This window comes from Vicugna pacos, chromosome 33, assembly GCF_048564905.1.
Source record: "Vicugna pacos chromosome 33, VicPac4, whole genome shotgun sequence".
Classification (NCBI taxonomy): Eukaryota; Metazoa; Chordata; class Mammalia; order Artiodactyla; family Camelidae; genus Vicugna; species Vicugna pacos.
This window is the reverse complement of record NC_133019.1, coordinates 7,748,332-7,760,702: the sequence shown is the minus strand read 5'-3', so window position 1 is coordinate 7,760,702 and position 12,371 is coordinate 7,748,332. Positions and strand designations below refer to the sequence as shown.

General features: G+C 47.8%; 1 protein-coding gene across 11 annotated transcripts in view; it reads left to right on the top strand.

Moving 5' to 3' along the window:
* GRAMD1B (GRAM domain containing 1B) overlaps positions 1–12,371 on the top strand; it is a 244,099-nt gene that overhangs the window by 178,269 nt on the left and 53,459 nt on the right. Inside the window, exon 2 of one of the 11 annotated variants that reach the window (XM_072954068.1) lies at positions 5,473–5,571. The exons of the other annotated variants lie outside the window; for them this stretch is intronic. The gene's annotated coding sequence lies outside the window, so the exon portion shown is untranslated. The remainder of the gene's footprint in view (positions 1–5,472; positions 5,572–12,371) is intronic. 11 annotated transcript variants of the gene reach the window in all.

Below are 12,371 nucleotides of genomic sequence, written 5' to 3'. Positions count from 1 at the left end.
GCCAATCCCACCTGTCACTGTCCTCAATTTTTCCTTTTCTGCTTTCATTCCTGACAGGGGTTCTCTAGTTTCTGGACTCCACACAGACTCCTCTTATCACCTGCTTCCCATAGGATTATGACCATAGGTTATTTATCTCCATCATCCTCAATCCCATTTTTTCCTTCCCGGGAATCAGTTCCAGCTCCTTGCCCCACCCCCATCCCTCCCACAGATGAAGTGTAATGTTCTGATATCTGTGGGCTCTGTGCTGCGTCTCTGGGGCAGAACAAAGTGTTCTAAAATAGTGCCTGCTCTCTTGTGTAGATTTTTGCTGTGGCCACCAGGCACTCACTCTAATTCTGAAGGTCTAGGAAACAGAAGGATTTTCATTCTCTCTCCTCTGTGTTTCCGAACATCCCCCAGCTTACCTACCTGAGGCTGTCTTCTCATGTAGAAAGAGGAGTTTTCTAAATCAAAAGAATAGAGCAAATGTGATTAGGTTAAATTAAAACCCAAAGATCATGGAAAAGGTAACACGGGAGGATTTGAGCTTTTAAAACTTGTTGAAGGCTCACAGGTGTCCTAAATAAACTTGTAGATGTCCTCATAGTCTTTTGGACTCAATTTCTTATCTGTGAAATTGGAATACTAAAATTAAATGAGATATAAGCCAGTGTGCATTTTATAAAGTGCCTAGAACAAGGCCTGGCACGTAGTTCTCAGTGAATGTTGTCTCTGATCATTATGTGAGAAATCCTAGAAAGAGAGAAAAAGTGGGTTAAAAAATAAAAAACAAATTGACTTTTAGAAAACACAGATCATAAGACTATGCTTTTAGAAGAATTTCTGTACTGCCTTACTAGCGAATGAAGATTAAAATCGTATATACCAGTGGTTCTTAAACTTTGCTGCACATTGGGGATCATTTAAAAAAAATACTGCAGCCCAGCTCTCACCCCCAGGCACTGATTGAATTGGTACAAGGGTGTGATCTGGCCACTGGGATATGTGAAAACTACTAGGTGCAGCAAAGTTTGGGAATCACTGGCATGGAACATTCGGTGGATTTATGGTATGATTGATCCTGGCTGAAAATCTAGAACTGATGGTCAGGAACTTTTAGAAAAGAAGAAGGTGATGCTCAGCAGTTAGTTATTTATTCTATTTGGATAGGGTTAGAAGAAAATTGGTGGAGAGTTTTGGCATGCATGGTGACATGGGCTTCGACTCTTATGTAGAAGGAGCCCTAACCCCAGCAAGTTCTCCTCCCAGGGAGCTGGGGGGTAGTCTGTTTATCCTACCGGGCTGCATTTGGCTCCAGGGGAAGCTTTTATCCTGCTGAAATTTGGCCTAAGGGCTGGGTGCTGTCTTAGTGGCAATGTTGGTTTGCCATAGGGTGGGAGTGGTGTGAGAGCTATCTGAGCCCTCATCCCTCTCCCCTCACCCTTCTGGCCATTTCTTGCTTCAGGTTTTAATTATGTAGACATCACTGCTCCTCATGTGAGAGATGCAGTATTCATGAGACGTCTCGGGTTACAGCTGGGTCAGAGGCAATCAGTATGCCCATTCAGAACCCCTGATCCAGGTTCCATGGATTAACGTCTGGGTTGGGACTTCAGAGAGAGCAGAGTGGAAATCTGTGGACCATCAGTTCTCCTGCATTAATGGTTCACGAGACATGGACCATATCCTGAGCATTAATTCTGAAAGAGATACTTAATAGTCTCCGGAGCATCTGATGAGCAGGGCACACCAAGCATTTTACACCAAGACACTGAGTTAGAAGCCCTTTAGTGGTCCCTTCTCATGTTTTGAATTCTTTGGAGATATGTGGACCTCTCTGGCTAACAGTTTTAACTTCTTTTTTCTCTTCCCACCTTCCGGAGAGACTGTTGTGTTTCTGTGCCCCACTTCTGCCTCCTTGCCCCTCTTTCCCTCTTTGACTGCAGCCAGTTGATGGAGAAGGCATTGCACCACGGCTGAGAATGGACTGTGGGGTCAGAAACTCTGGCTTCCCTGCCTATTGTGTGATCTGGGGAAATTATTTAATCTCTGAGATCTCTCCATTTCCTTATCTGTGAAGTAGACTTGATGTGAGGATTAAATGAGGAAATACGTATGAAGTGTATAAAAACTGTGTCTGGCTCACAGAATGCTCTAAATGCGTTTAGCCGTTTTATTACTACTGAATAACTTCAGGGCAGGGTGGTGTCTTACTTCCCTGAGCTGCTTCTGGCTCATCCCTACAGTGATATATCAGTGGGCATCAGTCAGGAGACAGACACCGCACCAGTATGTTCAACAGGGAAAATTTAATACGAGGAATGATTAACAAGTCAGCGGGTACAGCAGACTCTAAAGAGTGCAGGAGTAACGGATACAGGAAGCGGCCACTACCTCTAGGATTGCAGCAGAGCACCCACCAAGGGAACAGATTTGTAAGGGTGCCCCCCCACACCCCCCAGGGCTAAGATTCAGAGATTAAGATTTGTTGGAGGGCTGTGGCTGTGGCCCAGTGTATGGCGCAGAAAGTTCCTTAGACACTCCAGACTGGGGCAGATAAACCAGAAACCGCCCGTTGGGGCGCCAGGAAGACTCATCGGGAGGCCGGTGAGACTCTCACAGAATATGGCTCCGGCATTATAAGGCCAGGCAAAGAAGGGTACATTTGGAGCTGAGAGGCAATAAATGGACGGATGGATGGCCTAACTAGGAACAAGGGAACCTACCTTGCAGGGTTGTTTTGGGGACTAAATGCAGTCTTAGGTTAGTAACTGGTTGTAATTAAATGCAGTGACCTTTGAAGTGCCTTCTCCTTAGCAGGTGATTATTTATGGAAGGAACGTGGTGTGGTGCAAATGTGGGTCTTAGGAATACTTGTGTGACCTTGGGTAAGGATAGACTTCGACACTCAGTTTCTTCATCTGCGTGATTAAACAAGTTTCATAAGTGAATAAAATATGTGACTAGCACGTATTTTATTTGGTCACATGGTCGATTCTCAGTAAATGTTAGATCTTTGCTCCTTTTTCGCCTTTGACTTACACACACACTGCAGGGATCACCTAGATGTTTGGGCTTCATAAAAGTAATATAATCACGTTCACTTTCACCTGTCATTCCCCCTAATTCAACAAATTCAGATTTAGTTAAAGTCTTTGAAGTATTCCCTATGTAAAAAGTCTTTTTTGTTGTTGGGATGGGAGTAGGAATCAAAGATGCAGTAAGACTGTTCCTTTTATCATCCCCATCTCCCATTCTTGTCAACGACAGTTATTAAGCACTGGAGGTGAACAAGATACTGTGTAGACACCACCTTCTTTTTATAGTATGTGGCTGAATGGGCCTGGGTTGAATGGGGCCATTTGGCTCCGTTGGATTTGCAGGTGTACCTTAACTTCTCTTTCTTCCCCCGATTCCTCCAGGGTGCTCTTCGGAAAGTGCTTTTGATACTGCACAGGACTCGCAGAAACCTCTTTTCCTTTCAAAAATAGAAACTAATGTCAGTCTTCCTGTCTCTCAGGGAAAGATTTAATTCAGAAACAGATACCTACTTTTACCTCAATTTCCTAAATTCATTTACAGAATAGCAGTTTGGGAATTTAGACACCAAAGAGCTCAGCTGTGCAACGTGGAGATTGAGTCTGGGGGCCCGCGTTCCATCTGTGGAAGCCCAGTTAGCTTTGTGACGGTCACAGCAAGCACTCTTAGACCCAGCTGGCCTCTCCGGAGTTTGTGCTGTGACTTTCAAGAAGGCTGAGGGGCGCAGCACAAATCTGTAAACACTGTGAGTTTAAAAAAGGCCCCTTCCCTCTGCATGACAAGTGGGAACCACTTTTCCACATACAGTGTAACAGTTAAAGGGTAGGACAGGGCTAAGGTGGCCTGGGGTTCCAGAAACATGCTTTAGTGTTTATTAACCATATGCTCTAGGAAAGTTACTAAACCTCCTGTCTCATAGTTTCCTCGTCAGAAAAGCGGGGATGGTAAGTACCTGTTTCTTACTGTTGCTGGTAAGATGAAATGAGACCATCCACAGCAGAGACTTAGGGAACGAACTGTACTGTGTATAGAAAGTACTCTATTTCTGTTTATTATCAGGAGAATCTTGGTTTTGTGTAGCTCAAGCGAGGAGCTTCTAACCATGAAAGAAAGGCTTACATTTTATAACACAGTAGACATAGTTCAGATTCTCTGACTTGCTTGCTCTGTAACTTTCCTGTTATTTAATGAGGTCCAGGCAAAGAACATTTTGGAAACTGAGGGAATAACCTGCACATACCTTGTGCATCTTAAGGAGCTGAGATTTTTCTTTGATGCAGACTCAACTGAAGGCTTCCAAATACCTGTCTCACCATTAGACCATATCTTTTGTTGTGTTTAAAAAAACAGTTATTGTTTTTCACCAATATTGAGACTAATAATAGGTTTCGTTTATTTGTGTCAGATACAGCAAAAAGCTTGTTACATGTACTTACCTCATTTAATTTTCACACGATCCAGTAATGTTATTTTTGTGACTACTTAAAATTTTTAAAGTCTGAAGCTCAGTGAGACTAACTGTTCAAAGGTCACAAAATTAGGAATTGAGAGAAACAGCATTTGAAGTCAGGTTTGATCTCTAAATCTGCTGTTTTATTGCTGTTGGTCTAAACCATGACGATACTAAGACTCCAGGGCTATGTAGAGCTGCTTCAGAAGAAAGGTGAATCTGTGCATTTTATAGAAAGGTGAATCTGTGCATTTTATAATGGAAGAAGCAAAGATTTCTCCAAAGTCATGTAGTGAGTGGAGCCAGCAAGAAAAGGGTGCAGCTGGTTGGCCCCACCAACCCCTTTGTTTATTGTCCAATTGGAGGACGGGACAGTCAGTGCAAAGATATTTACTGATACCTGTGCTGTACCCAGGACTCCTACGTGTTGGAGGGACATGAAAGAAAAAGCCTGCAGTCTTCTTAGGGAGATAAAACCAATAGAGTGAACAACAGAGCCTGCAGTTAAGTTTTAAATTGTGCACTCCAGTTATAAGTGCAGAGGTGGGGAATGTAGCCAGCCTCTCTTGGGTGCTTTTCCATGCCGTTGTTTTATTCCATCTTTTTTTTTTCCCCTAACAGTGTCAAGGAGGAAATATGTATTTTTGGCTTTTTCAGATGAAGAAACTGAGTCTGAGATGGGGGTAGGTAGGCAACTTAGGGTCACAGAGGCAGAAAGCAGCAAAATATAGCTTTGAATATAGATCTGACCCCAAAGTCCGAGTTCTTTCCCTGGAGTAACAGAAGGGGAGACAGGTGGGTGGTCCAAGGTGATGTCCAAGAAGAGGCAGGGCTTCAGCCAAAGTAGGGGCGGGTAGAACTGGGCAGTGCTCGCATTCCAGGGGCCGCCAGCACACCTTTCTTTGGTGCTGAAACTCCTCTAGTTAACTGAGGCAGGGGCCGGGCAGCCCAAACCTACCTGCTTCCTGGACACTTTGAGGCTGCTGTTCTCCCAGCAGGTTGGACCTTTCTTGATGAGCCGTAGGGCTTGGCGATCCCAGAACGAGACATTTTACCGCCAGATGCCCAAGAAGTATTAGCTGCCAGCGTTGAGTCAGGTGAGCAGGACGCAGGTGACATGGATGGGTTATAATTAATCTTCACCTTCAGCATGTTATCCTGTGCAGCTGCGGCAGGCAGACAAAAGTCTGCCCTTGAGGGGCTTGCAAAGAGAACACATAAACCAACCCTTTGCAACCCAGCGTGTGGTCCATGGCCCAGCTTGGGCTTCCCCTGGGAGTCTGTTAGAAAGGCTGACTATTGGGCCCCCCTCCCTGGGCTACTACATCAGAATCTGTGCTTTTACAAGATCCGCGAGTGATTGAAGACTGAGAAGCACCAAGCGAGCTAACCCTCACCATTGTTTCTGTTGTTTGTTTTGGCCCAGGTTTGGAAAGAGGAAGCTCTTTGCTCCCCTCAGAAGATGACGGTGGTACTCAGGGGTCTCACAGTCATTCTTGGGGTGTTGTGGGATTTCATGTCAGGTGCTCTGGATTCCCAGCTCAGCCTTTCTTTCTCAGCTTCTCAGCCTTTCCAGGGCTGGGTGTCCTTATGTTCGATGTGGTCATAGCAAGTCCTTACAGATGATTGTTGTGGAAATCAAATGAACTTATGTGAGTGAAAGTGCTCTGCAAGCCATAAGTGACTTTCAAAATATTCATTAATATCACTGTTGCATAGAATACCCCTCACCTGAAAGCACATTCCTCTGGGGGCTGTTTCAGTACCAGTGCTGCATTTCAGTGAGTGGGCAGGAGAAAAAACAATTTTAGGAGCTACAGCTTAGAGTTTGAAAACTCAGAAGACTCTGCTTTGTTGTGAATGTAAGTGTTCTACTTGTTAAGGGTGTAACCTGCAGGTATCACAGACTGCTGCCTGGAAAGTCTGGGAGAGGCTGCCCTGAAGAGGCCCTCGGCCATTTTCTTCTGCAGATTACAGTCTCCAACGTATCTTCCTCCTTCCCTCTGTTCCCAACGCTCAGGCAGTGAGAGCAGCTGTCATCCTTTAAAAGATGCAAGGCTATTTTGAGCCAGGCGCTTGTGTTTTTAGTGTCACCTTCTTGATACAGGTTGACCTAATAGGCAACACCTGGGAAATAACTGGTAGCAGCAAAGGGAGCAGACTCTCTTGGGAGCATCACCTCTTGTTTTGTCAGATTTGGGGATGAAGAGGAAGGAAGGCTCGCAGCCCCAGCGGCTCTGTCCTCCGAGGCGGCATGAATAATTGAGAGCTGGCAAGCTGACTGCACCAGAGTTGCATTATGTAAAGCGGCAGGCGGCGGGGTGCGCGCGCGCGCGCGTGTCTGCGTGAGTGTGTGCGAGTGTGTCTGCGCGCCGGAGGGGTGCGTGTCTGAGTGTGGCTGTGCGCTGTGCGCGTGCGTGCGGGAGCTCGGAACAGCTGTCTGGGAGGGAGTCGGAGGGAGAGAGAAAGGGAGCCAGGGAGCAAGGGCAGTGAGAGAGGGGCTGGGGTCCCGCCGCACGTCCACACCAAGTAACGGCCTAACAGCCGCAGGGGAGGTGGGGGGAAGAAATTCAAGGGGAGTCATGCTTAAAATTCCAGAGCCGTGCGAAACAGCAGAGAAAGGAGGCTCCCCCGGCTTGTGAGAGCCCTGCCCCCACCGTTAGCCACTGGGCTGAGGGATGGTCATGGAGGTGCGTGCCCTCCAGCGTCCCCAGGGCCCCCGCTCCCCGCCCCCGCCCCCCACTGCCCAATGCATGAATGAATGAGCGCTGCACTGCACTCCACTACCGTCCCCAATGGCTTCCAGGTTAGTGCTCACTCGTGCTGACGCTTGTGTGTGTGTGTGTCCGTCTATCTTTGTTTCCTCCGTGCATTTTTTGGAAGGGGCGCCTGTGCCCGGAGTCGGGTCGCGGCCCTGGAGGCTGTAGAGAGGACCTGTCTGTCTGGCTCTGTGCTTTTCCCAGCTGGCGCAGGCGCTGCCGAGAACACAAACCTTTGATGGCACAGTAAATCCGGAGTCCATGTTGTTTTGCTTCTGTTCTGTGTTGGGGGATTCGAAAGCAGCCAGCGTGACATCATGCTGCAGAGGTGCCACATTCTTTTTCCTCCCTAGCTTTTTTCTCTCCCCCTTCCTTCACTGCCTGAGCTGAGCTTTGGAGCACTGAGGGGTGAACCCGGGTCTGGTGGGTTGGGTTGAGGCTGGTGGGGTCCCCTTGGCCAGCAAGACTTCTTTAGGGTCCCCTAACTTGGAGAGGAGGGCAGAGGATTGCATTAACGGTGCGTCATGGAGAGCTGGCCGGAGCTCCTGGGGGAGGTGTGGACAGGCCATGTGCTCCTGTTCTCCACCCACGGGCTTAGCTCTGGTCTGCCCCTGGTGGGGGAGATGTGACCAGAGCAGTGGAGAGCCTGGAGGGGGAGGCAGACTGGAGGGTTGTAAAGCAGGCCCCCCTCTCAGATGTGGACAGATCCTGCTTCTCCCAAAGAGGGTGAGCCATGGGACACGGATGGAGCTGGCGAGCGAGCGGGAGGAGAGCGTGAGAGGGGAAGTTGAGAGCTCCCATCTCAGGGAAATGAAGGGATTTGTTTATTCTTTGGCTTAGCCGGCATTTGGCTCAGAGATTTGCCATGTGTTTTCAGAAAATAGATACCCAGTGGCTGGGCCTTACTCCCCCACACCTCCTTGCATTGTTAGTTATCTGCTTGATTTAGGCAAGTGGAGAGTGGGGGAGGACTTGAAGCTCTGTCTCCCTGGGGACTCAGCCAGGCACTCTCCAGGGAGAAATCTTTGCCTCGACTTTTTCTGACACTTGCTAGCAAACTGCCTCTGTGGACACTGCCCGGCTCCTCTGCTTCGCGCCTGCCCTCGCCCCAGTTAGCCTTGAGCGGTGGGCATTTCCTCCTTTGCCTGGGATAGCACTCCATAGGTTAGAGAAGTTTAGGACCTGGTGAAAAGAGCTGGCCTTGGAGGAAGGGAAGTTTCCTGGAGCCTCTGGGAACAGGAGAATGTCCCTGTCAAGGCCATGGATGGTAGTACCCCCTTGGGAGAGAACGAAGGAATGGGAGCTTCTATCATCTTTCCTGGGAAAAAAAACTCCTTTCTTTCCTGGCCCTACAGATTTCCTCTGCTGGCAGGAGCCAGCCTGCAGCCCCTTCCTCAACTATTGCATCATCAAGCACCCATTCCTTGCCTGTGGGACCCAGACACCCTCCTCCCCAACTTGACAGGGGAGAAGCAGACTCACAGAACAGACCTTTCAAGGTCACACATTGTTAGGGCAGGGTTACTAGCTGTTTCTGTAAGGAGCCCGACAGTAAATATTTCAGGCCTTGTGGCACAGGCTGTCTCTGTTGCAGTGACTCAACGCTGCTTTGTACAGCGGAAGCAGCCAGACGTCCGTGGACCAGTACGCGTGGCTGTGTTCCCAGTAAAACCTTATTTATGGACGCTGAAATTTGCATTTCATATAGTTTTCACACGTCACAAGATATTCTATTTTTCCCCCCAACCATTTAAAAATATAACCATTCTTAGCTTATGGGTCATGCAAAAGCGGGTGGTGGGCTGGCTTTGGCCCTCAGGTTGCAGACTGCTGACCTGTGAATTAGACAGTCCTGATGATCACCTAAGACTTCCTTAGAAAAGCATGAAGGGTGCAAGCAGCCTTCACCGTGCATGTGTTTGCACGCACGCCTGCACACATGCACTCTTCTGTTCCGGTAGCAGACAAGACAGGGCTGAATTCAGTTTTCCTGATGACCTCAGAACCTCACAGTATTGCTCTCCGCCAGCCAGGAGAAACCTTAGCTTCTCTGTAAGTCAGGCAGTTAAAGGTCCAAGGAACAAACGTCTGGACTAGAAGGAGGGAAAACATTTGCTAAGGACTTGATATGTCCAGACAAAAGAATCTCTAGGGGCCCTGGCTTGGTGTCTGGCCTGGAGATGCTCATAGAAATGTTCAGAACTGTGGTCTCACCTGAGCTGGGGTGAGACCTGGGCGGGTTCCTCATCCTCCCACTAGCACTTGGGTTTGTCTGGTTGGGGGAAGGGCTGGGGGTGCGGGGTGTCCCTTTCAGGGTGCTCTCTCCTTACCCTGGAGGCTGTAGCCAGAGACTCGAGAGAGAACAGTGACTAATTCCAGATTCCTCTGATTCAGAAGATGACTCCAAAAATATTTGTTTGCATTCTTATTTCCAAAGCACATGGAGTGATGGTTCTGCTCTATTCTGAGCTCCTCAGAGAACTTCTTTGCTGTCTTACAGTCATTCCCATGGTTTAAGGGGGGACTAAGATGAGCTGGAATTCATTTGGAGGAGAGTGAACCCAGTGGCTGAGGGATCCATAGTCATGGTATATGAGGGACAACCAGAGGGACTGCCAGGTCTGAAGGAGAAGAGACTGAGGGGGCGTGCAAGTGCATGTGGAGGAGGGGTGCCTTTTATTCTACGGCTGCCAAGAGGGTGGAAAAGTAGGACCTTCCTCAATCAGGAAGCAGATTGAGCTTAAAATAAGGAGCGTTGTCCAAAGGTGGAATGAGTTACGTCATCAGTTAATTACTTCTCTTGTCACCTAAGGTGGCGTCTAAACAGAGATTAGGTGGAGATGTAGGAGAAATGATTTTAAACTTCTAAAAATAGGCGTGAGACATTAGAATCATTCCACCCGAAGAAAGGAGGACAGGAGCAGAGGAGCGAGGGTCGCGGCTGAACTGACCTCACGTCTGAGAAAGCTGGAGTAAAAGAAAATGGCATTGAATGCATTATAACAGGGGTTTGTTTTGTTTTGTTTTTTTTTGTCTCATAAAGAACTTCTCGGTGGTAGCAGAAGACAATGAGAAGGATCACAGAGGGAAGCCCTGGAATTTTGCATGCTGAATATATTTTAAATAAGGATAAATCCTCTCCTGAGTGACTTAGGTATCTGCTGGCAGCCAGGCAGATTGGCTGACCTCTTACAGATCTCTTTGTTCTAAAATTTCTATGATTTTAACATGATAGTTATTCTTATGCCAGTTTCTGTTTGATCTCTAGGAGGAAGTCAGTCAGTTTAACTCCGTAGGGTCTGGAGGGGATTAGCCCCACACTTGACTCTTAACAACGAGGTTAGGGAGGACAGATTGGGGGGGAAGCGGGCACCAAATGCTGTGATTTACGTCCCATCCACCTACACCCTGCGCACCCCTTAGTCCGACTGCCTGGCTGGCAGCTTCCTCCTCATAGCACCGCAGCAGCTCTGGTGCCTGACGTGGCTGGTGGTGCTGAATTAACCAGGACTGAGACTGCTGGGGCCTTGTATCTGGATCCTTTGCCTGATTTGGATCTGAGTCCCTCTGTCTCAGAGAAGCTACTGCTCTTAGTAGATCACAGTGTGTCCTTTACCTGCTCTTTGTCACCCCCTCTCCTGTCTCTGTGGGGGAAGGTGGCGTTCACACTCACTCTTCTCATGTAATGAAAGCTGCAGCTTGGTGAAGAGTGGTTTGCCCCAGATCCTACACAGGGGAGGGGCTGAGTCAGGGCTGCCCGGCTCCCTTGACAGGAGGTGGGGGAAATGTTTTGATCAAATCCAAGTAGCTCCTACCACGTGGTATTAGTTAATTCCATGTCTATCTCTGTCACAGACCAGGAGCTCCCTGTAGGTATCCCTAATGCCTAGAACATCACCTGGCATGGAGTGTGCCCTCTTCGGCTGTTTGATGGAGAGGGTGGATGGACAGATGGATCCTGCACAAGTTCCTTTGAGTTTCAGTGGCAGCATTTCTCTTGCTGAGGATGGGGGAGGGGCAGACCAAGAAGAAACTGGAAGTTCTATCCAGTTGAACTCCTCCCTGCCGTGTTCCAGTGATGGTGGCCTCCCAGTGGACTGGAAATCTTTTTCAAGGAAGGCGCTTCCTGGGGTGGCTTAGCACCTTTCTGTTTTCACAGGGTCCCGTTCTCCTGAGTGTTAAGGCCTCTGAAATACTTTGGGTGGGATTGTCTTAGATTTGGCTGAGATTGTGGATCAAGTGTAAAAAAGTATTAAGTCCCCAGCTTCACACTTAATACTGTGTATTTAATCTTTGTGTATCTACAAAGAACCATGACATAGTCGCTGCCTGGTGGGGCCCTCGAGATGAACATGTATCACACAGTTGGAGTCACATAGTAGGTGTTCAGCTTGTTTAATGACATCCAGTCAGCAAGGTTAGCTTAATTTCTAAAGACTGTGAAGCTCCGAGAGAGCTGGATGGATAATAATCACTGAGAATCATGGAGAAGTAAGGACCATGCTGCTTTAAAGTCCCTTTAGAGCTGTTCCAGTGTAGACGTGGCCACCAGGTAAGCCAACACTGCCTGCCAGCCCGGCGGGGCTGTCTCCCGAATGTTAGGTGTTTATGAACAATCGCAGGGAAGGGAAGTTGCACAGCACCAGTTAAGTTCCTGTGTTTAATTTCAGCGTCTTCTGCTTCCTTTTGAGTCTTTATCCTCCCAGGCCTGTGGAAGTGGAGACTAGCCGAAGATGTGAAAAGCAGCAATTTGTATTCTCACCCCTTGTCTTTGTCTTGTGGACAGGAAGAATTTAGAAACAGAATTCAGCTCCTTAGCTGGAAATTCACTTCCCACTTCTAATCCTTTGTTTCCCTCTGAACAAATTATAGGAAGCCCTTTACTTTAGGGATTCACTGTCTAATTAGGTTTTTTTGTGTTTTTTTTTTTTAAGCTTCTGCCCCTCATCCTAGTAAGGTGGGTTGTGATCATCCCACAGGCAAGGAACATGGGTGCACAGAAAGATAAAGTGATTTTCCTCAAGGGCACAAAACAGCTCAGAATTTAAACTCAGACATACACGCTTATGTCTAGACAAAGTGACCGGGGCGGCAAAGATTCTGGAAGTGATGTCATATTTTAGTTTTCATGAATCCAG